Raw genomic sequence first — 24,656 nt, 5'->3', positions numbered from 1 at the left:
CTTACAAAGAGACATCAGGCAGGAGTTGTTTCCCTTGTGCAGGGAAAGATGGAGAACCAGGAAGAGCAGGCCAGGTGTGTGCCATCACCTATTAAAAGCTCTGAGGAGGTGGGGAAGGCACCTGAATTGCAGGGAGGCAGTTTTTTTGTTGCTGTAGGTGAATGTGGGTATTTGGCAAGGGGTACTGGGCTAAGATGTTAATACTTGGTATGGAAATCTGCTTCATCCTAGTAGGGGTTAACTTACTTCCTGCAGCTAGCTGAAAGGTAATGAAGAGAAATGGATTAACCATGAGACTGTGCACATCTGTGATGTAATCAAACCAGAAGTGGATTATAGGTATCTGCTTTGCAAGAGGTGAGGGTAAAAAAAGAAGACAGCTTGTTTGGGGAGGAAGTCAGAAGTATGTCTTTCTGGAAAGCTTTTCCACATCGCTTTGGATCAAAGAAAACAGATTCATGTGGACACTAGGTGTGGCTGGTCTACTAAAGGTAAGTGAATTGTTCCTGCTGTTGTGACAACTCCCCCACCCTGCAGAGAGGAAGGTGATGAGGGCAGGTGGTTTGGCATAGTTGGAGACTGAGGTTGAACATTCGAGAAAGAGGAGTTTGCTTACATGTTGGTATGTGCCTTAGAATGGAGCTTTCTTTGAGTGACCCCTGACTTGATCTGGAGCCCTTTGCCTTCTGCCCTTTATAATAAAACACAAGATGAAATGCTATCTAAAGGCTTTATTCCCACAGTTAAACTCTATGATTTCCTGCCAGGTCTTTTCTGAAACATTAGTTTATCTCCATAGTCTTACTCTTTCCACATCTTTACACTGATGACAGTGTTATTGTTGCAAAACTTAGTGTGCCAGGTAAATATCCTCTGTTTCACTGACCTACCATTCTGTTCTACTGTAATCAGCTGCCAAGTGACTTTGTTTTCTCCCTCCAAACTCCTAATGGAGCTATTCGTGTTTTTTCCAACAACTTGTTAAACTCAGTGGGTGAACTTGGCTGGCAGAAGTCCCGTTGGTTGCAGCGGAGGCCAGATTCCACATATTACTGTTTCTCTGTTAATTAGTGGATTTACGCTTTTTCCCTTTCCAGTCTTTACAAACAATGGAAAGAACTGCAGTGGGCGCTTCTCGTGCTGTCTGCTGCCTAGGAGAGTGAGGGCAGAAATTAAACTGTTTAAAACACGTTTATTCTTTGTAATGTAAATTTGATGACTTAATTCTAGATACAGAATGGCTAGCGAGTTGGTCTGCCAGCTTTGCCAAGATTGCAGTACATGAAAATAATGAGTGCCTCAAATATAGAGGGCTCCAGTAACTCAAACAGCTGAAACAATTTTGTTGTAACTCTTTGATTAGATGCTCAACACTCTGTATCCAGTGCTGGCTGTAATAGCAATCCTGTGCATCTCAAGTTAGCAAAGAAATGGAGCTAATTCTTAACCTATGTTAAGAAGCAGAGCATATTTTCTCTTAATTCTTCCTTCCAGGGAAGGTTTTACACTAATGCTGCGACTTTTTTCTTTTGCTGAGCTCCCCTTAACTTTCAAATTATAGAAATACTAATCTTTCTTCTGCTCTAGTGCCCCAAATTTTTGCATACTGGAAGCCACAGAGAGCAAGTTGTGTGACTCAAAACACAGGCAAAGCTCTGGTTTTGCTAGTGAGGGAAGGAGGAGAAAAAAATAGCCCTTGTCAGAGTAGCCCCTGCTTGGTTAGAAATAGAACACCCCATAGTTCTTCCTCAAGTGTTCCCTCTAGCTTCTTACGCATTTTATTCATCTACTTTAAGTCATTCAGTAAACTAATGTGGAAAAGTCGTGTGCCAGCTCAGAATCATTTATCCTATGGAAAACATGATCAAAACTCCCTCAGGGTGTCATTAACCTTTGTATTGATTCAATCAAAGAGCCTCACGCGATTTCATGATTTCTCAGACTGCTGTGAGGTGTGAAAGGAGGGCAGTTGAATATTATTAATCTTGTAGCAGTGTAATTAATTCAGCAGTGTTTTGGTAAAAGTGATACAGAAAAGATACTCTGCTATAATAGGTTGTACTTTTATAATTATAGAACATTATACTGGATTTTCTTTCATCTTGCCTCTGCCTTTTAAAGTTTGGAAGTTATCATAGTAAAAAGTATGTCCTTCTCTCCCTTCCTTCCCTAATCAGCTGCTGTTTTAATTTCCCATCAGCACTTGCTTGACCAGCATGAAGGATATTTGTTCTTGTCTTGTGACATTTTGGATCATGTCTTATTAAATAAACGAATAAAGGAAAGCCTGTTGTGCATTGCAAAGTGTTGAATTCATGTCTCTGGATCCCAGCAGGAGAACAGTAATGTTACAGTAATGCTACAGGGCAAGATGTCCACTAGAATGAAAAGGAATAGTGGGCTAAAATGAGTAGATACCAGTATGTGCCTTTACTAATGCTGCTGCTGCTCCTTCACCACCATGTTTTTAATGCAAAGGCCTTTACTGGTTGCTTGAACCTATCAAATACTGTATTTAGGTAGTCCTATCTCTGTTAGAGAAGGCTTGCTTTACAAATGTTGCCTGCAGTAAAAGTAAACTCCTTTGGTGGAGTGTGCCTGGGGAACAGTGGTGTGATCTAGTTAACAGAAACAGCTGTTTCTAGTACTTCCACACACTATCAGAGCCATAAGCTATAGTGTACCCTCCTTCTAGCAGAAGATATAGCAGAGTCTAATTGGTCAGAAATTATCTAAAGTATGAATTGGCTACAGCAATAGATTTACTCCTGTAAATTCTAAATACATCATAGAGATCACTGCAGAAGGTTGCTTTGAATTTCCTGGCTTCCTTTCAGAGAGCTCTCACTTAGGGGCTTCCTTTCAAGTCCGCTATATGCAAGTTTGGATTATGGCCCCATGTTGTGTAAGAGGTGAGCAGCTACAGGTCCTAGAAGTCTCTGCCTTGCTTCTGGAAGTTGTGAGGTTTGTTGTTGTCATCTCAGTCCTCGTTGCTCTGCCCTAAAACCAAAGAACATTCCTAGCCCTGGGAATATTTAGTTGTCAGTAGAGTGTGTTCATCGTACTTGGTGGGGTTTTTAATGAGGGCTTTTTAGAGGGGAAAAAAAAAGCAACACAAAGCCCCAACCCAAACCTCCCTCACTATTGTGTGTGATTTATGGTGTCAGAGGAGCTAATTAAAAATAATAAGGAGGAGACCTCACAGAAGAGTATAATTGGAATCCAAATGGCAATCTCAGTTTCGGCATTTCTTCTACTTTCTCCTCAATTTTGTAGCTCTTATTTGAGCATTGTGGGGTGAAATTTATTTTATAATATGCCTAAACTAGAACTCAGAATCCAACAGTGACCTAAGTATAGGTTAAGTATAAACTCTTGTAGTTTGTTTCTGCAGAACTGCAAACTTTTCAAGGTGTTTTTAACTATTTGTGTACTTCTTTTTGAACTTACGTACTTGAAAAATACAATTTTACAGTAGTTTTTGTGTTTTATGACAGCAATCTAAATATTATCTTTAGAAAACTTTCTATTCCTAAATCATTAGCAATAGCTGCTCCTTACTTTCCTTGTTGCAATTCATGTATAATCTCGCAGTTTGTCTTTGCAAGCCTTTTGTTTGTGCTTTATACAGAGGAACGTTAGGTGGTTTGTGGACTGAAAAGACAAGGTTCTATCCTCTTTACTTTAGTTCTGAGAGTCTATTTTAGATGTTTTACGAACAGAGAAAGCTGTATTTAACAATGCTAGTAAAACAAACTGAGAAGCTCTCGGGCATGTAGACAGAATACCACAGGTTATAAATATCTGCCCAAGACTTATTTCAGACGAGAGAACAGTGTGGACTCTTTTGCAGTTAAACAAGAAATTCTTGTGGCCAGTGGTAAATGATCCAGCTGGCATTTTGATGAGCTCTAGATGAGAAAGTTGCAGTCATGGCTTTTATTGTCATTTATACAAGCTGTCCAAGTGTTTATGCCACATCCCCATGGTAAACAAAGAACGATGTATATTTTGGTTCTGGTGGGTTTGCTGCTACAATGAGTGCATGTGCTGGCTCAAAAAAGAAGAAGAGACATTGAAAGGTTAGTATTTAAAAACATTACTTAATAAGAATAACCCTTTTTCATCAGTACAGTAAAAGGCAATAGCGGGCTTTTGCAGTCTGTGGTCTTGTCAGTGCTTTCTCCTTTGTGATAACACTCTGATGCCTTTCACATTCAAAGATTCAGTAAAGGTGTCCATTAACCTCAAAGCCCTTTCATTCTGTTAGTTGTCCCCCTCAGCACTTTCCTGACTTTTTGCCCTAGTAAGGCTGTGTTTTGGACACAACTGGAACCCTTCTCTCATGCACTCCTTGCTCTCCACTGCCTTTGTAATCCCATAAAGGAGCAAACTCCTCTTCTGAGGACAACCCCAACTAAAGTTTAAATGTGTTACATGGATGAGGAAGGAGGAGGTAATGGCAAGCTGGCAACTTAGCTTGTCCCACAGGGTATACCACAGTGTGCAGCATGCCCTCCAATCGCCATTTGACTTGGTGTTGTTATCACCCAGGAATGGAGTGAAGGACAGTGGGCAGAAAAGAAGGTTGGGTGGGATTTTCTGAGCCATACTTGTGCTTCTGCCCTTCTCACTCCAGAAAGATTTGCAGCATCACTTGTCCACTCTGCTTTGCAGGAGAGCCATGCTGTAGCTCAGCTCTGTTTTGTTATAAAGCTGAACTTAGAAATTTACTTTTTTTTTCCAGGTTGATGTCAGAATGAGTGTGACCTGCAGTCTCCTGAGGACTGTATATAATACAGTGTGTTGTCACTTGTCTGTGAATAACATACTGCTAAAGTACCTGCTGCGCTCCGAGGCAAAACCTGGCATTTTTCCCCTTAAGCAGGGTGGGGATGTAATAAAGAATTTAACCTACCAATTTGTGCATCCTCTGTATATCCGGAGTGTCAGGTCATCTATGTAAGAGATGTGAGTAATAAAGTCCCCAAACGTTGTTACCTGTGGGTATCCATTAAAAATCCTGGGCTGATAAATCAACTTTTTGTACAGTGTGAACTGAATTCCATAGCTGCTTCCTCCATCTATTCTATCTGAACACAGTCAAACCAGTATTGTCTTGCACTGCCTGTACTCAGAAATGTACCAGAATAACTGGCAAGCAGGAGCTGAAATATTCATGCTTATTGGCTTTGAGGCAGTGAAGATTTCACTCTTAAATTGGTACTTTCTTGGCGGTGTGGTCAAAAGCTAGCTGGCCTATTGTGAAGTTTGGAGTATATCTTCCTTGTCCATCTTATGTGGGTAGCTCTCACCATTGTGAGTTGATGAGAGATCATGGGAGCGTGATTAGTGTGGTAGCTGGCCAGAACTAATGCCCCAAAGGGGGGATGATGTGCACCTGAGTACAGCTTAGAGCATAGCTGAGCACAGTTATGCAGAGGGAACTTGCTTGTGTCTGCAGTAGATGATGTGGATGCAAGAAATGACTCAAGGTTCTGGTTCTGGAGCAGTAGTCATTGAGGAACTTGGAGGTTTTCTGTTAAGAGCTGTCTAATAATAGGTGTATGTAAGGATGGTATGTTTAACCACTGATACCAAGTTGAAGCAGTTCTAGTGGCAGCATTAGGAAATGGTGTTATCTAAATTGGTTTGTGGATGGCTTCATGGGAACCCTTTCCTACACTGTGGATTGAAGCAGAAAGTCATGTTCCTAAGTTGTCACTTGATGGCTCTTCATCAAGTGATGCCATATAGTCTATATATATGCAGCAGAACAGTATAAATTATCTGTTCTAACCACTCTTTCACATTGGTGGGTGACCACCTTGTGTCAGTCATGACCATTGCACTTCTCTCTCCATAGAAAATATGAGGTTAGATGCTGTCTTGAAATATTTTTTTCTATTTTCAGAACAGTGGATAAGCTGGTATTTAAAATCTAAGACTATTTTTATTTTTTTTTGATAGCCCGGTACTCCCCAGCAGTGTGCTCAGAATGCAAATTAATCGAGGGTCCTGGGGATATAATATTGTGTGATCATGGAATTAAAACCATGTGTGTATACGGTGGGGCCAAATTGAAGTTGCATGGGCAGTTCTAATTCCAGCAATTTTTAATTTTGGAGTGCTTGGCTCAGCCATAAAATGCTATTTTATTGTAGTTCTTGGATGTAATTGGAAATATACTGGGAGATGAACAAGTGAAGTAGGAAACAACACTGAAGATAATTACAAGCAGATCTTCATTTCAAGCAGAGAAGTTAATCTTCCTTTGGGCTCTTGGGCCTGTTTTAACAGGGTAATTAGCCATAGACCCTGTGGCTTTTGACTCCCAGTCCCAGTTCAAATCTCTGTGTCCTAATAAATGAGGACACACAGTTCTGTGACTGGGAGAAGCTGTCAGAGGCACACACATTATGCATGTTTGAACCATAGGGAAAGCAGTCTGTGTGCAGCTGGACTGCTTCCTTCAGCAAGGACATACATCCAACTGGTTTCAATGAAGCAAAGAACCACTGAATCAATTCAGTTCATGTGAATGCATGAATTATATTAGCCCTCTTTCTTTCCTTTTCCTTTACATTGTCTTTTACTTGCGAAAGTATACAGTCATAGCTGAATTCAGCCTGGCAGAGCTGTAAAACAAATGAATTTGTTTTCTTCTTTAAATTTTTCCACACTTCGGTTTTGGGTCACTGTGTTGAGCTCTTCTGTTTCCTCTAATTAGATAGGCATTGCCAGAGGAGGGTCACACTCGAATGTCCTCTTGCAATGAGTCTGCTGCAGATGATTATTTGCTATCTCTTCTTCAAAAGCAGATCCTGTCTTCTAGGAGCAGGCCCTTGATGTGTTTTCACTTATTCATTCCCTTTGTCTTTTAAGGCTCAAACACTCTTCCAGCAGAGTCTCCTTCAGAAGACATTTGGGAGGAGATAGGGCTCTAGCTACCATTGCTGCTGTAAAAGGCGAGTTTATGGGTTTGCAGTAGCAGGGAAAGGTTTTCTGCTCTGACAGTGGTTTTCTGGGCCATTTCATATGATCAAATCCAGCCCTTTTAAAAACCGAAGGGGTCTAACAATGCGGGGAAATATGAGTATAGAGGTCCTGGGCTGAACTGTGTTACCGTGGGCCTGATGGCTACAGCCTGGGGTGCCAAGCCCTGCAGCATCACTCCGAAAAATCTATTGACCTCAAAGTTCTTTTCCTGAATACTTATAATAAGAATTGATAAAGATTAAACAGAAAAAGTGCAGGATAACTTGTGACGTGTATTTCTTCCAGGCAACGGGAAAGGAAGGCTTTTGCCGAGCTACTAAGATAAATAGCGAGTCCAACTTCTGGAAGTTGAAAGGGCAATCTAATAGGGTAGAAAAATAAACACTACTCTCTGCTTCTTGTGGAAGTTAACGTTTTTTTGAGGTTTACACAGTGATAAGTATTTAACACTGGATGATCCTTTCTGTGGAACTGTTGACATGAGCATGCGATGCAGGGCTTGCTATTAATGTCAGTTAGTGCTGAGCTCAAACAGGCTCAAACAGCTGTCACTGCTCCTTTTTTTGCACAGTTTCTTGGAGGGGAGATGAAGTCAATGTTAAAGCCTCTCAATGAGGCCATTGAAGTGAAAACCAAAAAAGCTGCTTGTTCTATGGGAAGATCTTTCCCTCTGGCAAAACGCGTGTGCATTGACTAATCTACAGTTCAGTCTTATTCTGTTTCCAGTTTTCTATCATACTTGCAGAGAGCTTACTGGGCTGTTCATTAACACTTTTCCTTTCCCATTTCTTTGTGGGTAATGCTGCTGTCAGTCCTTCAGCTAAACCAATGTGATATCAAAAGGTGATCAGCAATGCAGAAGCCTGCACGTCATGCTCCCCACTCTCTCTGGGGAATTTCTTACCCTTCTATTTCTTAGACATGTCAAATATTTTGTTCTGTAGGTAGAACACTTCAGCACGTTTTTTTCTTCCCCTGAAGAAGCTGTGTGTACAACTGTATTCTCTCACTGTGAGACTGCAGCAATGCCAACATGACACAGTTTGAAGCTAAAGAAGTATTAAGCTGCTCACTTGTGTCTGTGCGCTATAAATGGAGGAGGGAGGATTAAAACTTTACACAGTCTGGAGGTAGCTAAATCTGTTAAATATTGTATAACTGTCTTTACCATCAATAATTTAAACCAACCCTGAGTCCAGATGACAAAAATCTCACTTGGGCAGCAGTAGCTGCAGGAAGAACAGAAAGGTTTTGAGCCAATTGTGGGCTTGGTGCTTTGTTGACTAAAAAGGTTGAAGAGCACCTGAGGTCCCTGCGCTCATTAAAAGAAAAGAGCAGAAGAAAGCAGAATATTGCTGCAGAAAAGGCAAAGTATGTTTTAACATTCACCACAATTGTATTGATAGATGTAAGGGTGCTGAATATCTGCTGCAGCACAAGTAATGCTACCCTGAAATGCTAGGTTTAGTTAGGAATGTACTGAACATGATTTTATCCTATTTGTGTAGAGAGGTCGCTTAACCCCTGCCCTTTTAACTACTGGATTGGATGCAGAGACAGGAAGGTAGAACGTGGTTTTCTCTCACCTAGAGGATGCAGGTATGATCCTTGTGCACACAGTGTGAGCAGGAAGGAGCAAGAGTTGTGACAATACTCCAGTGCAGGACCGGAGTAACAGTACTATTACAGTTGCAGGACTGGCCTCAGTGTGGTGCCCCACGATGCCGGGCTGTGCCTTGCCTTTTGGGTTTCCTCAGCCTTTGCTGGAGGATATGATGTTAGAGCAATGACTGCCCAAACCCTTGTGGACCAAACAAACAGTGGTATGAGGAACTCATTTCTCCAAACCTTTTGGACCGCTGTCTTGGAGGCTTCAGATCTAGCACAGTTGCAGGATACTGAAAGTTAGGTCTTCTTCCACTGAGAGCTTGAGAAACTACCATGAAAAACTGAAATCACGAACTGAATTAACTGGAGCTCAGGTGAAAGTTTTCTGGTTGTGCTAGATGGAGGCTTTTAAAAAAGCATTTGAAGTTTGTGAGGGGGTTTTGATGTCTTTGCTCCCTTTTAAAATGATTTTTAGTTTTACACTAACATTTTGAGCAAGAAAACAACTCTAGTATTTCAGCAGTTCTAAGTGAATTTTGTCTGTTTTTCTGGATGGAAAATATACTGAAAGTGATTCTCTTCCTTAGAGGGGAACACCTACCCCCCCCCCCCCCCCCAATAAAAAAAAAAACAAAACAGCAGCTTTGCTCCATATCTGATAAATTTTGGTATAAGGTGCAGTTGTCCTGGGGGTCTCTAAGTTTGGTAGAGATTTTTCTTCAATCCTTGTGTTACCCTCAGGAGGATGTATTCCTGATTCTCCCTTCTTTTCAGAAAAAGAAGGTAGTTCAGGTGAAAGAGCAAAGGGGTAGTTTTGTTAGTAAAATGCCTGTTGATGTATGGAAAGAGATGTCAATCACTTTGCTTTTCACCTGCTATTATTCGTGTCCTCAAATGAATGTAGTCCAGTGCTCATGGAAATGGATAGATTTCTTTCTAAAAGATTTCAGTGACCTTCATTTGTTGTCTTTTCTCATGTAATGAGGCTCAGAAATGACTTATCTTATTTCTGTGAGGTTTCCCTAACAAGGAAAGGTGCCAAAGCCACCTTGACAGTAAGGGTCTGTTGCTTGTATTATGAGAGAAGGTGCACTACTTGTTCATGTGCCCCATCTTATTCAGTAATGTTACTGTTGAGAGTTTGAAATAACACCATGAGAAACTGAATGAATGCTAGGAAGAGGATGAAATTAATTGAAGGCTATTACTAAGGAGATGTGGTATTTTTCTGTTAAGAACCTGACCAAGATTCAGTCCTTAATGACTCAAGGACGGAAGTATTTAACTTGGGCAACTCTTTCTGAAACTGGTTATTGACAGATGCAAATTTAACTTCTTTCTCGAATGGGTTCATGAATTGGCCCTTAAAATCCTCAGGCTGTAAATTTGAGAATCTCTTCCTTCAAATTTCCTTTATTTCTAGAATTTCAAATTAATTTAGTGCCCAAAAGAGCAGAATACTCAGTTCACAGCTCTGGTCTTCATAATCACAAATTGTTCTCACAATACTTCTGGCTGAAATGAGCAGATCATAAAAGCCTCATCTCATGAGATTTTCAGCCCAGTTTTATGCTGCTTTATAGTCTGGAGCAAAAATTCTCCTTTTCTTGAATTCTTATCTGAACTACCCTGATACAAAGGCTTTTACTGACTACTAACCTGCAAACCTCTGATGTATACATGAGCAATTCTATTAAATTTAAACATCAGTGATATTACCCAGGTGAATAACTGTTAAAATATCAGTCCTTTAAAGTGTGCAGATAAAATTCTGATCATTTCTCAGAGCTCTGTTTGAACTCAGTGATGCTTCTGAGAGCAGAGGATGAAATCTTGGTTGGACATGATTGACATTTTGATACCCTGTATTGTCAGACTCCTTCCAGTTGCTGCACACAAAGCCCGTAGAAATAACTGAATCAATTTTTAGGTGAGGAGGGCATAGACCACAGACCCAAGCTCTTGCTCTGCTTCAGGCTGGGAGTGAGTTCAAATTGTTCTCCTAGAACCTGGCCCACGTCCTGTGAAGTCATTTGGACTTTAAGGAAGTTCTGTCTGTGAAAAGGTCAGGATTATGCCAGGCTGTTACCCAATGCACTCTGAGGCTAACTACTGCCTTTGCAACTGGCCCTTGGGGGTTTTTACTTTAGATTAAGAAGTAATATGTTTAAAACTCAAATTGTCAAAGCTTCTTTTTTAATGTAGTTTAGATTAAGGCCTTTACTACTGCTCACATACTGCTAGCTTTTAAATAAATCTGTTATGTGAGTAGTTAATGCAAATAGTTAGTTTAATATAAAATGTTTTCCTTTAAGCAACATGGCTAAGGATGTAAGTATATTTCCTTTAATGTGTTGTAGCTGCACTATATATTTTGCTAATGTTTTAATGTAATTATAGGTACAAATTGTTCACATTTGGTCTTATGAAGCCTTGAAAAGTTATGTCTCATGAGTCAGCATGTAATTTCCTTCTGCACAAATTGCAGAATTATGCATTGAAACTAAGTACATTGAATAATGGTAATTTACAATTGAATTCCTATGGATTTACATATTACAATTACATTAATGCCAAAAGAATCCACAATATTGTCAAATAGGCTAATAATGGTTACTGTTAACACAGAGAATACCAGTGGAATTGATAATGATTAACTACTTACTTTAAGTGCATGTAAAATTATGCAGCTACCTTGAAATTATGAGAATTACAAAAACGCGACGGAAAGGAAATGAATTCAATGTCTCTGTTCTGAAGGGTTGCCCATCCACAACTCTGTTCACATCTGAAAACTGATGGAAACTTGACACTCCTGAAACTGTAGATTTCTTTTCCTGCTTTCCAAAGGACTTTTTGTCATTTAGGCTCACAGTTCTGGTATCGGCTCCATTCATCTTTCCCACGCCTTTCTTGCAACCCACAATGCCAGACTGACAAAATTATGTGCTTATTCATGTGTACTGTTCTAAAAGTTCCTTTTCATCAGCTCTTCACTGTTAAGACCACTGTTCATGAAGCCCTGTAAGAGACTCCCAGTGTCTTTGAACTGGTTCATAAATTACCTGGCTGTCTTCACTTTAATCTTTCCTAAAATACAGCTTGTCCATGGGAGACTTCAGAGATAAGCAACCAAAAATAGATGTTGAGAAATTGGTACTACTGGGAGATTAAGCTATAAATCTAAACACACTGTGGTGTCAACTTGGGAGCTTCCAGTGCAGGCTGCTTTCACTGGCTGTTTCCTCTTGGTTGCATATGGCCAGGGTAACTGAGCCTAGACAAGAGTAATCTTTTCTGCTGCGGACTGGGATGGGCCTGCAAGTGTCTTTGAGCAGAGGTGACTGGAACCTCAGTTCCACAATTAAACGTTGTTAATCCAGCTAGCGTGTGGACATGTTCAGCCTTGCACCCATTTCGGAGTGCGGTAAGGACCTCTCCTTTGGGGGCTATGTCCAGGAGAGGAGCAGAGTCTGAGCAAGGCACAGGGGCTCCTACAGCAGGAAACTAGCACTAATGTGCTTATCTGTGTTCAAAGTCTTTAAGCTATTGTGACACAGTGTCAGCATTCAGGTCCTCCTGTCTGATCATTCATGCGTATGCCAGCAACATTAAAAACTTGGTGGTATTCTAACTGCTTATGCACTGGTGTCAGAAGCCTTACTTAGGTCTCCTCTAAGAAGAGAAGTCAAATACATTCTGGAGTGTGTGGAGGAGGGAAATAAATGGCACTGCAAATGGATGAGGCTTGTTATTTGTGTAGTCATTAATATTTAACTGTCCTCTTTCACAGGCTATTACCATTTGAATTTATAGGATGTCAAAGCTTTCCTGCTTTGGACAAGACAGATTTGATCCTAGCAGACTTGAAAGGTGCTCAGATTTTATTTGCTGGCTCACAATACATATAGTGTATTTGAGACACATTTACAACTAAGAAGCATTCAGCCCTGGGCCTTTGGCAACCTGGGCTTTGCAATGGGCGTTGTGTTTCACCCTGCCTGAGTAGCTGGAGGAAGACTTGGCCTTATAGAGAAGTTTGGAGGTGGTTTTGGTGTGGTTTTGTCTTACCCTCCTGCTCAGAATGAGTTAATGGTGTTGGAGCTCTAGGAATATGTATTCATAGTTCAGTCAAAGAAGGAACTGTTGTTGCTGCTGTTTCAGCATTCTCAGAGGGGATGGCCAAATTCACAAAACAATGAGGCTGAACAACACATTGAGACTTCACACCTGCTTTTAAAAAGAGAGAAAGAAAGAATGAAATAAAAGATGTTTGTTTCCTCCCTCTTGGAGCAAACATTTGCTGTCTGTTAAAAAGGTTGCTACATAAGAATGCCTTATGTTGGTCTTAAAAAACTAAAACTATGAATTAGCATTTTGTGAAATAGGAAAAGAATTAATCCATGACACCACCTGGTCTCTGTATAAGCAAATGGCTAATAAGCCAGGTACAGAAAGCAGCTGGTTTGCTTTCTTCACCAGGAAAACAAAAGCATGCTTAAGCTGTGATTTAGGACAACCTTTTGATGAACAAGAACAGTGTAAGAAAAAAATATTCTTCTAGTCAATTGGCACATTTTATGGGGATCTGTCTAGAAGGTGGCTGTTACAGTGAGATAAGGATTCTAATTTTGTAATTGAGTGCACTCTGAAAAGACAATTAGGAGCTAATGTGATAAGTACTTGTAAATTATAACAGCAGAAGAAACCAGATTCACAGTCCTCAGTGGAAACTGTATTTGTGTGTATTCAGATGATACATCTGTACTTTTATTTCTTCTGCATGTATGTTTCATTTAATAAGGCTAGAAAAATATTTCTGTACAGTTTTGATTTTTAGAAAACAGGAATCCAAAAAATGCTGGAATGCAGATGCAGTTCAGCCTCATGCTAATCCCAGTGCAGTACTGGAACAATGCTAGGTAGGATAATAATTTGGCAGCTTTGCCACTTGTAAGAAATTATATGGGTATGGTGCCTGGTGTCTCTAGTCTTATGGGTTTTACAGGATTTGATCTATGTCTCTTTGTCAGGGACAAATGCCCAAGTTAGTGGAGAGCAGGCGGAAGTTTTAGTGCCTTTGTTATGGCAGGAGAGCTGCACTGAGCTCTGGCTGTGTGAATCCTTATGGTACATGTTGCAGTAACAGTTCCAACACTGTGGAGCTGAAGCCTCAGGCTAAGGAAAGATGCTGCTTTGATTATAGTGCTGCCTTATTGCTTGGCAGAGATGTGCACAGTTTCTTGATATGCTCTGTGGTTTTTGCCTTGCTGTAGACTTCCCACATGGTATTGTTTCTACTTCTGATCGTTAAGATAGGGATAATATTTTTACTCCACCAGGGAAACACTGTGATTTTTAGGGAACTAAGTACTCTCTGCCCATGGGCAAGGTGTCCAATGTGCTCTAACAGTGTCCTTCTATAATTGTAGAATCACAGAATGGGTTAGGTTGGAAAAGACTTAAAAGCTCATCCAGTTCCCACAGCAGGGGCACCTTCCACTAGACCAGGCTGCTCAAAGAGCAGCCTGGCCTTGAACACATCCTGGGGTGGGGCACTGGCCCTGTGTGTGGTTTTGCTGTAAAAAGGTGTCAGTGACACCTACCTCATCATGCTTACTGCTCTAGGCAGGTTAAAAAACTTCCAGGAGCAGTGTCAAGCACCGCAGGAGCCGGCACTGTTTGGGATCTAGGTAACTGTGAGCTCTTTCTGCACTCTGCTCTAACTTCTTATTTATTTATTTATACATTCTGCTTAAGTCTATGAACAGACTACCTGTGTATCACCTCCCAAGGGGGTTAACGTAAGTTAGAAAGGTTGCTAACCTCATTTAAATGAAATCCAGCTTTAAAAAAAACCTATTTTAATGCCTTATTATGCTGATGTTAATCATCTCAATGTGATTCCATTTTAGGATCGTATTATTTGGGACTTTTCATTTCCTTGTAATGAAATGAAATACTTTATGTGAATGAGTGCTTAGTGTTAGGAAGAGGTCCATCAGAAAAGATCTTTTCCCATTGAAAAGAAACAGAGTAAAATTGCTCTGCAGTTGTCCCATACTGGCAGCCAAGTCATAATACTGAACTGTGAAATTCGTTTTAGAAAAATCCTATTCTTGGGTAGGGAAGAGGGAGACTGATTCATTTACTGCTGCTGAAATCAGCCTAGTGCTTAAATCAATCAAACCTGTCATATCACTTCTCTCAATCTCCCCATTCTACAGACTTGGAACTGCTGCAGATACAGCAATGCCAATTTAGCAGGTGCTAAACCTACAGTAATTTTGTGTATCAGCGTTTTTTCACTTGGTAATAAAACTTCAACACTTGTGGAAGCTGCTAGTACATGGAGACTTGAGTGCCACCATAAAAAAAGCATTGTAGCAAAATAGCCTTAAGCTGAGAATGGATGAGTAGTTTCAAAGTTGTTACACCATATCTCCAAACAGAGCCAGGATGGGAGATCTGAACAGAATCCCAAATGTTATCCTTCTCTCAAGTTTTGTTGATTTATGGCAAAGGACCAAGCTGTGGTTTAGTTGAAAATACGCTGCTATGGTGCAATCTGTCATAAAAAGCCAAACTTCCCGGGTATTGCATATAGTTCTCTATTCAAAGCTCACTAAACTGGTGTTTACTGGCAGTAACTGTCCTCACACCAGGCTGTTTTCTCCAAGCTTGCATCATTTGTCCTCGTGCATCCAGGTTCTCTTTTGGTAAATGTGCACTACAAGAAAAAGTAATATAAAGCTAAACCAGAACAGCAAAGCTGCTTTTGCTAAAAAAAATTTAAAGATACAGGCAGGCTTGACTAAAAGGAATCAGTGTTTATGAAGGATTCTGAAATCTGTTTGTGATTTACCCAGCTGGGGACTGTTAACCCCAATTCTGGTTATTTCTTGATCTGACCTCAAGATATTTCAAAGGTAACTAACTTATATTGTGTAGTCTGGCAGACTTGTTCCTGTAACTATTGTGATGGTCCATACTGATCAGAATTCAGTATTAACACTCCCATGGGCTTTTCAGTCTGCCCTGGGTGTCTGCAAAGGAATAAATGCATACATTCAAAAGTGCAGTTAGCAGGTTAGATGTATGCAAAGCGAATAAAACCCCATTGTCATCTTCCAAAGAGCATATTAATATTGAACAACATAAATGCTGTTGTGCTCTGGAAGTCAGGTTCAAGCTTAGATTATTTTTCCTGGAGTGTATCTTCTTTATTTATGTAGAAATGCTCAGATTTTTTTATTAAATGTCACTTTTTCTATTAAATATAAATCATGACCTCATACAATATCGAATCAAATCCGGCACTAAGTGGAGATGTCAGGTATCTGTATTTATACTTCATTCAATAGCACTCTGTTCTTGTAATGTAATCACCTAATGTGGTGACCTGCATTAAAATATAATTTTAAATGTATTTTAGTTAGTCTCATTGCTCTACTCTGAACAATGAGCTAAATGCTTTCTGGATTGGTGTTTAATATCTGTAGATTGACTGAAGAAGCATTTGGGTTTTCTCTGTTGGGGACATCAAGTTTTAGGCTTCTGGAAGGAGAGCAAGAGGCTGTGAGTAACACTTGAATTTTGGTCTGGGCCAGTAGTGGGGGAGTCAAGTACCTGAATTGCTAGGATTTCTATGTATAAGTAGAAATGCAATATAGAGGCCATGTTTGCAAAAAAGATGTGGTTGTAGCTTTGAAAGCTTCTGCATGTATTAACGCCTATGACATAACAGCATTAAGGTTTTAGATGTCTCCTTTGAAAACTGGGGACAGATTTGTGTGTGTTGATTGCTATTGAGTTAGTGTAATGAAAATTACACAAGTCTTGGTGACAGTTACTGAGTAACAAAGTACAAGTTAACAGGGCTCTCCTGTAGCTGGAGTCAGAATAAAAGTGGTAGTGGTGCAAATCTTAGTGGGTTCATAATTACATGCAGTAATGTTAACCAGAGGAATTAATACATATCAGTCTCACCTGAACTAGACAGGCAATTTAAATAAAGAACCACAAAACAACACAAACTTTCATCACATCGTTCCTGAATGTTATTCCTAATTCCTGCTGATGTGGAAATTGCGGTGTGCACCTGAGAGCTGGGGCCATCGCCTGCTGCATTTCTCAGAGGCTTTTGGCTAACAATATTTTATGAAGCTCATCAAGGAGCACTCTGCTATTAAAACCTCTCTTGGCTGTAGAGTGATTTAATTACATCCAATTAAATATCTCTTGCTTAAAAATAAAACAAAAAAGAGGTTTATCTCATTGATGAGAAGAATTGCAAATGTCATCTAAAAATGGTGCTGAATCAGATTCCTCTGGGACATTAATTTCATTCAGAGGAGCTATCTGGGTTACAGGGATGTTGTTTATTAGACAATAATGGCTCTGTTATTTCTTTCTGGAGCAGGTAAAAGCCTTTCGGCAGTTTTACACTGCTGAAATTCCTGTCACGTCCAAAACCTCTTACAGGAAGCTAAAATGTCAGTACGAGATTAAGCATTGGAATTTAAAAGCTTTTAGGTTTGTCAAGGTACTGCAATGGTGATTCTTGTGAAAATATAGATATATTATCACACACATGCTTATGTGTATATGCATATATGTGTTCACAAGGAATACCCAAATTCCCTTGTGAAAATATACATAGAAGTATAGACCTATATAATTAAAAAGTCATGGTTGAGAGTAGGTTGATTCCCATATTTCTTTTCTATACTCAAATTCCTAAAGCTAACTGCCTAATTACTATGAAACATTTTTTATTCTCTACAAAAATAATTGCTGGAGACTTATCACTAAGAATATGGCGCAGCACAAATTACCTTCAGCCTCCCTGAAGTCTTTGATGTGCTGGTTGTTTGGAGCTTGTGCTCGCCAGAGGGATGCGATGTGAATAACACATAGATGAATTTCCTGATGTGGATGGCCAGCAGCTGCTTCTCTTATGACTTTAAAACACAATGATTCACTGTCAAGCCAACAAAACCCATCAATATGCTTATTACTCAAACCAGGAGCTAACTAATGTAGAAGGTGGTAGACATCTGGCTATATTAAGCACCAAGGAGGATTTCAACTCTCCTCCCCCACCCCCCCCCCCCGAAAAACCCCCACCACAAACCAAACAACCCAGAACCCAAACAAGTATTTTTCCTTTAGAATTCAAAGATGGGGTTTATGTTTCCAGTAGCTCTAATTAATATGACAGGTTCTCAGGATGTTTAACAGCTATGATCTATCTCCTATCCCATAATTAGTTGTTTGCTGTGACTCATCAGGACACTTTTTCTTGCTGTTCACATATTTTTAGTGATATTTGTAACTGAAACAAAAAGCCGGTTTCACCAAGCTGGGAGTCATCTCTGATTTCTAACAACATGGAGCTTTTATATTGCCTGTCAGTTGTCATCAAAAAAGAGCACCAGGCTACCACGGACAAGATGGCATTAGTGCCATTGAGTTGGGTGTGAATGTACGGCGTTTTCTCCTGGGCAAAAATATTAATTTATGTTGTTTATTAAGTTATGTTTATTAACATTTATTTAAAATGTTACTTGTCATTATCCTGCTGGAGACTAGAAAGTATACGTGATCAGAAGATCTGGCCAGTTAGCAAGCTGCTTATGAAAATCAATAATAGACATTATGGATGAATCTTTGAAAATCAATCTCTTATTTGTGTCTGTTCTTCTTTTGTTTTAGCCTTTAAATTGTGCTTGGACAAAGCTTCTCTAGTTTTTAGTAGGCATCGTTAAAGAAAAGTTTATTGAAGCTTGTTAAAATAGTTAAGTTTTCTTTCAATTAGCATGCTATCTTTTTAGGTGGGGTTTTGTTAAGAAAAGGTGAGTATAGTATGTTGTAACACTGTAGTGGCTCATTCTGTAGTTGAATATTCTTTTTATTTGATACAAATGAAAGCTCCTGATGCTGTAGACCTCTATTTTATACCTGAAAGCATATGAATCCTATGAATACAATTTATCATTGCTATGAGATTAATATTTAGCAAACATGACTGTAATTGCTGTTCCTCCAATGCTAAATATAACGTCTGTAAAGGATCTGGAAATGTTAAATGTGTAAACGCTACCTATAAAATGCTTAATATAAACATTTTAGTAATGCTTTGTTATTATTATCTTTTTGCCTTTTCTCAGTTCTAAGGTTGGATTTTGCGGTAACCTATTTGCGATTGCTGGTTTGGCTGAGAAGGAGTTAAAGGGTCAATTGTGTTTCATGCTGAAAGTTCAGAGAACAAGTAGTAGTTTGGGAGATACAGGATGTGACCTGAGAGAGAACTAGAAACAACCCTATTCAAAGATAAGCTGAACAGATTTATATATGATTTTACTATTCCCTTTAGTAACAATGCCAATTCTTGCAAATTAGTGAAGTTTGACTATGCATGATGTGCAGACTCTGACAGTTGAAGAGGTCTGGGAAGCCTCCTGATTACAGATCTGGTTTGAAGTGTTGTTTTTGATAAACTGAGCCAAAGTCAGAAAGCACAGTCGCTTCTGCTTCTCTCAAGGGTTCAGTTACTTGTGTCCTGATTCAGGATGCGCTTGTGAAATGACTTTCTGGTGCTTTATGACAAACACTCAGTTACACTGTTCATAGTTAAAGGAAGTGTTTTGGTGAAAGGGATGAATTAATTATATTTAATATGATGTAGAATTTTATGAAAAGTCATCTTTTACAAAACTTATGTGCCCACACTCTGATTTTTCTCCATTTTTGAGGAGCTACGTGCCCTGTATGCAAAGCCAGCTGGAGAATAAGCAGTCCTCCCAGTCTGTGCAGAGCCCCGGGGCTGTATCTTATTTTTTTGCAAGGCAAGATCATAATAATATTGATTTGTTTTACACATTTGCAAGCTCTAGCTAAAACAATGATGTTTTGCACAACAAAACATTTCCAAAGTTGTAAATGTTTTCTAGAGAAGTTCCTTTTTTTGAAAGGAATCGCTTCGCTCTATAGTGTATAATTAAGAACGGGCTGTTGCTATTTTCAGGATTTGGTGGAATGGAGGCAGACATTTGGAGGGAGGAGGTTGAAGAGAAGCAAACGAATGTATAAATTTTCACCTTTAGAAGACAAACACTCTGTTTCCAAATCAGATGTTTTGGCCTTCTGAGGCTTATCACAGCCATTGCAGTTGGTGGTGAGAGAAGGGCACTTCCAGGAGGTCACTGCTCCTGCTCTCAGTGGTGATGAAGGGAATCCACCCTGCAAATGAAGGCATTGGACTTCAAAGTAGCTCAGGGAAAGGTCCTGTCCATAAAAGATGGATTGATTCCCTTGAGGAACTTGCAGAAGTGTATCCTGGGTGTTACCTACTCCTGAGATCCAGCAGCAGGAGGCAGAGGGGTTGATCTCTTCTTAAAGAAATCATTTTACTAAAGTAATTCTGTTCAAAGACATTAGTTTTATTTCTGTTGGGTTTTACAAAAGTATTATTGGGTACTGAGAGAGAATTATGACCCCAGTCATAGCTGCCCTTGATTTATCTAAACACAGTGGTCATCCTGGTCACCATTCTCCTTTGCTCTGTAACGGTGTGGAGTTCAGAAAAGTTGAAGTCGTTTTAAAGGAGTGAAAAATAAGTTTCCTTTAAACTATGAGAGTCAAAGCTGTAAATTTTGAGGGATTATTTTTGCTTTGTTTCTCTTTTTAAAAAGCACTGGAGATTATACTTCTTTAGAAAGTGTCGCAAAGATGCTCCATTAGGCACAGTGGCTGATCTAAGTAAGAGTTAAATCATGAGATTATAGCTGGTAGCACGTTAGAGTCCTGTGTCCATGTGAGTTGGCAGGCAGGGTGTTACAGGAAAGCCCTCTGGCCTCTTACTTTTCAGACCACACAGCTACAGTTTCATGGCAAAATATTTTCAGTGCTGTGTGAATGCCAGCGCTCTGTGATTCCTGTGACCGCTCTCAGAGGTTGTGTGTGATTTGGCTCAAGCTGATGTTCGACATGTTTTTCTATTCACACTGAGCAAGAAGGAGAGTCACCGGGGGTCAGGAGATAGGAATGCAGCTGTCCTGGGTTTCCGTGCTGCCTTGTTACTTGCGCATAGACTATGTGGATATTCTGAGGCAAAGACTTTTCCAAGCCATCAGTTGGGCAAGAAAGGCCAAACTGTGGTACTGAAAGTATGGGTAATGAAAGTACTAAGCTGGTTGCGTTGCCGAAAAAACCTAAATAATAAAATCGGTTCCAGAGGTGCCAATGGTATGGTAGGGTTTTCCCAAACAGTGGATCTATTTGTTACCAGAAAATTCAGATCAGAGAAAAAAATGGAGGGAAATAGAAGAGAAACAGTGAATAAAATGTTTTAGGTGACAACTGGCTATTCCCTACTAACACAGGTTTATGTTAACATATTTTAGTTTAATAGGTCTTTTAAATGTCAGCCAATTACTCCTTGGTATTATTAGTGGTTTAGTGCTCTGAACATAAATTAGGGTGTATTAAAATGTGAAGCTCATGAAGGGCTACACAGATTATTTGTTCAGGGTTTCATGAGCATCAATTTGGTGCACACATCTAATTATAATCATCATAAGCAAGAGTGTATGGAATGTTCCAGTGCATGAATCTCTAATATTGAGTAATTCCTTATAAAAATGAGGCAGCCCATATGGGTGAACAGATGAAACGCTGTGAAATAGAGCAGATGTATGAGTTATGCAAAAGGTTCTTCATGCCTAATATTTACTGTCCATGAGGAGAGAGAATTTGTTATAAATCTCTGGAATTCTAGTTACTGAATACAACAATGGCATATAAAGCTGAGTCACCAGAGGTACTGCTGTAGAAGGAGATCCTGGTTTAAGGCTGTATTTGTAGAGGATGGTGTAGTGCTCTCTTTAGAGCAGTCATGAATGGAGTGCTGGATTCCTGTCCTGGTGAATGCCATCTAAATAATGGAGTGGACTGTTACTTGGACAGTGCTCTCAGTAATAACTTTGTATCTATTGTTCAAAATAATTGATTTATATTGAATAATTTCAGCTAATTCATGTTGCAGCTGGAGGGAGACAGTTGCTTATTATAGCCTGATTGACTTGAAATACTAATTCTGGATGGGATAGGCTGTAGCTGAAAAAAAAAAAGCATAGGTACTTAACTGATTATGAATGACTGTTTATTTGTGGTGAGTTACTTAAGGCAAATATAGTGGCTGGGTACACAGATTCTTGGCTTGTGTGTAAAGGATAAGAGATTCATTTCAAATGTTCATGAAACTTAGGTTTTGCATGATTAGGCTTTGTCATAAAGCCCAATACTTTACGAGATGATAAATAACTTTAAGAGCTTTTTAGTGGGAACAGCATCATGATGTATGAGTAAGTGTTGCTCCCTCTTCCTCTGCCCATGACTCCCTGGGCTTTGGACTCAGGTGCACCCCTGAGCAGAGCTGAGTTTCACCTTTTATTCTTTGCTACAGTGAGGAATAGCTTATTCATTGAAGCCCAGCACCTTTGGACCTCAGTTGTCACACACTTAGACCCATAAATAAATTGATATTGGTTTAGGCTTAGTTAAGTTAGCTATATATTTCCTTGTAACACCAAAACTGTACTACCTCGTGTGACACACATAGGTGTTAAGATTACAGGTAACAGAGATGGAGTCAATGGCTAATTCTGCTGGTTTAGAGCCAGAGGAAACCCAGGCTGCTTACTGCAGCCAGACACAGGCTTCTTAATGCAGTCACACGATTGACTGTATTCAATGTTGCTCAGGAAGGCTTTGTCACAAAACTGGAAATGGTGTTTTGGCATGTAGATATTGAAAGTGTCTCACAGCACACTCAGCTAGTGTTTCTATAAGTGTTAGAGTCAACAAGATTTATTTCAAAGATATAAATTCTTAGAGAACCCCAGCCTATTAAATGTCAAATATCAATAATGGCATTTAGGAGATGGAATTGGATGTGCTGGGCAAAGAAATGAAACCTAGATTGCTATATAGGCTACGACAGGTACCGATATCTTAGCATAAATACTGCTTGGTTACTTGGGATTTGTTACTGGTTAGTTAAAATATATTGAATGAAAAGCTTGGTCTGTCCAAATGATTTTGCAAGTGAAAGAGATGAAAGTGTATCTTACTGAAACGAATGAAAAGCAATGGGCAGATGACTTGTAGTGAATAATTTATTCATGAAACTTCCTATTTGCTCAGGAATTTGTTGCAAGCAGCTGGCAATAGTCTAGAAAGCATTTGAACTTGTTCTTATTCAGAGAGGTTATAATTTAGAGAAGTTAAAAAGTTGAATTGTTCACTGGGGGCTCCCTGGTAAGTTGGACACACTTTGTATAATTCGAGCAATTTTGGCTCACCTGTGTCACCTGAGATCCTGCTCCCTGATTAGAGAAATGAAACTCCTGGAGCAGTGCTCTTCATTCAAACCCAGGCTAATTCCCTGCGGTGTTTTGCCAACTTCCTGTATAGAGATAACATTTATGTGAGGGCCAGGCAGGGATCAGCAGAGCAAAAGCAACTAAACTTGATGTGCTGAAGAGGAAACTTCTTTATTTCAGTTCTTTACAGATTTCTCTGAGGGTGAAAACAGGTGAGCAATACCAGTTTCTGCTTAATCTATACCTTGCAAAACAAAAAGGTAATCTGGCCCATCTTCCTGGGAGCATTGCATTGCCTCTTCTTCTGCCAATCAGTGCAAGATAGGTAGCTAGTGAAGTGCCTTTTATAACCTCCTTAGGTATCATAGCCCTCTGCTCCATTACTATGTGTTTGAAAGCAAATGAATCCTGGGAATATGCCAGCCATTGACTTAAGTGTATGCTTAAGTAGCTTGTAAGATCATTTGAGGCCAAGTTTTTCAATAAAGGGGAAAGAAATGAGCATACAATGTCAAAAACAACAATCAGCATTGTTGTTTGTTTGTTTGTTTTTTTTCTGTAGCAATGTGTGCACAATCAGGATGCTCTGTCATACTAGGTTGTTTGCAGCCACTTCCATATACTGTCTAGTAATAACTATGTCAATATTGCTGGAGACACATTCATTTTGTTTTCCTGGAGGCACTTAGGGTGTACTCGGGAGTAAGTAATGTTTCCATGAGCTAAAATAATGCTCTATCCAATAGGGTTGTGTCTAAGGTACATAGAATTATGTTTCACAAATTGTCTTTATTGCTATAACTATCTTTTTTATATTTTTATAGTTCATTTGCTAAGCTAAGTAATGGTGTATAGCTGCTTACATTAAGGTAATAACAATTGTTTCACATTCTTCATTCTTACAATCTCTTCCCCTCTAAATACTCACTGAAGGCTTTATCAAAAGAATTATAAGTGCCATTGAAATTCAGACCTTCAGAAAACACTAATGCCATAGGAAGAATTTGTCTGTAGTCTGAAATAAAAATTAATTGTAAGAGGATTGTCACTTTTGAAAAGGACTGCAGTAGAAATTGCTTGGTAGTATCTGACTTTTTAATTTAGTGACAGATACAAAACCTGGCGACTGCATCTTCAGCCACCATAAAGGAATCCAGCCAGTACTTCGCTTTTCTGTTTGTAGATCACTTCTATATGATACTGAGTGTAATAATGCCTGAATTTCAGAAACCACATAGTGGAAATCCTTCCCTTCTAATACAGGGTTGTTTTTTTGATCCAGTTGGGAGCTTATGAGGTTCTGTGAGTATTTCTCTGTGTCTGAGCAAGAGTGTGTGGTTGCTTGGGAAGAGCTGATGTTAGCTGCTCATTTATTCCTTTGGTTCTTTTTCCTGTTGAAGATTTATGTGGCATAAATGTTAGCTTAAATACAAGTTTGATAAAATTGGAGTCCTGAAGCTTTCAGACCTGTTAAGGCAATGGTATATGACTGTGTGATGACAAGGCACATCAGTATTGTGGCATGATAACATAGGCATCCCAAAGGAGTAATTAATTTTCTTAAAGCTTATTTTCATAGAAGAGTTCAGTCTGGTTTTTAAAGTCCTTGTGTTGCAATAGAAAAGTACATGTGAAGCCTTCCGTGTTTTTGAAGAATGCAAA

At 39.5% G+C, this 24,656-nt stretch overlaps 1 long non-coding RNA gene across 3 annotated transcripts in view; it reads left to right on the top strand.

Annotated features, from left to right (window-relative positions):
* Positions 1-265: 265 nt before the first annotated feature.
* The window catches only part of LOC130603272 (uncharacterized), a 174,460-nt gene continuing 150,069 nt past the window's right edge, over positions 266-24,656 (top strand). For all 3 annotated transcript variants that reach the window (XR_008973112.1, XR_008973111.1, XR_008973110.1), the window contains exon 1: positions 266-491. This is a non-coding gene — a long non-coding RNA (uncharacterized LOC130603272). The remainder of the gene's footprint in view (positions 492-24,656) is intronic.

The sequence above is a fragment of the Pezoporus wallicus genome, unplaced genomic scaffold (genome assembly GCF_028554395.1).
Source record: "Pezoporus wallicus isolate ANWC-B61680 ecotype Strahan unplaced genomic scaffold, APGP_CSIRO_Pwel_v1 scaffold_7392, whole genome shotgun sequence".
Classification (NCBI taxonomy): Eukaryota; Metazoa; Chordata; class Aves; order Psittaciformes; family Psittacidae; genus Pezoporus; species Pezoporus wallicus.
The sequence above is the reverse complement of the archived record's forward strand: the minus strand, read 5'-3'. Positions and strand labels throughout refer to the sequence as shown.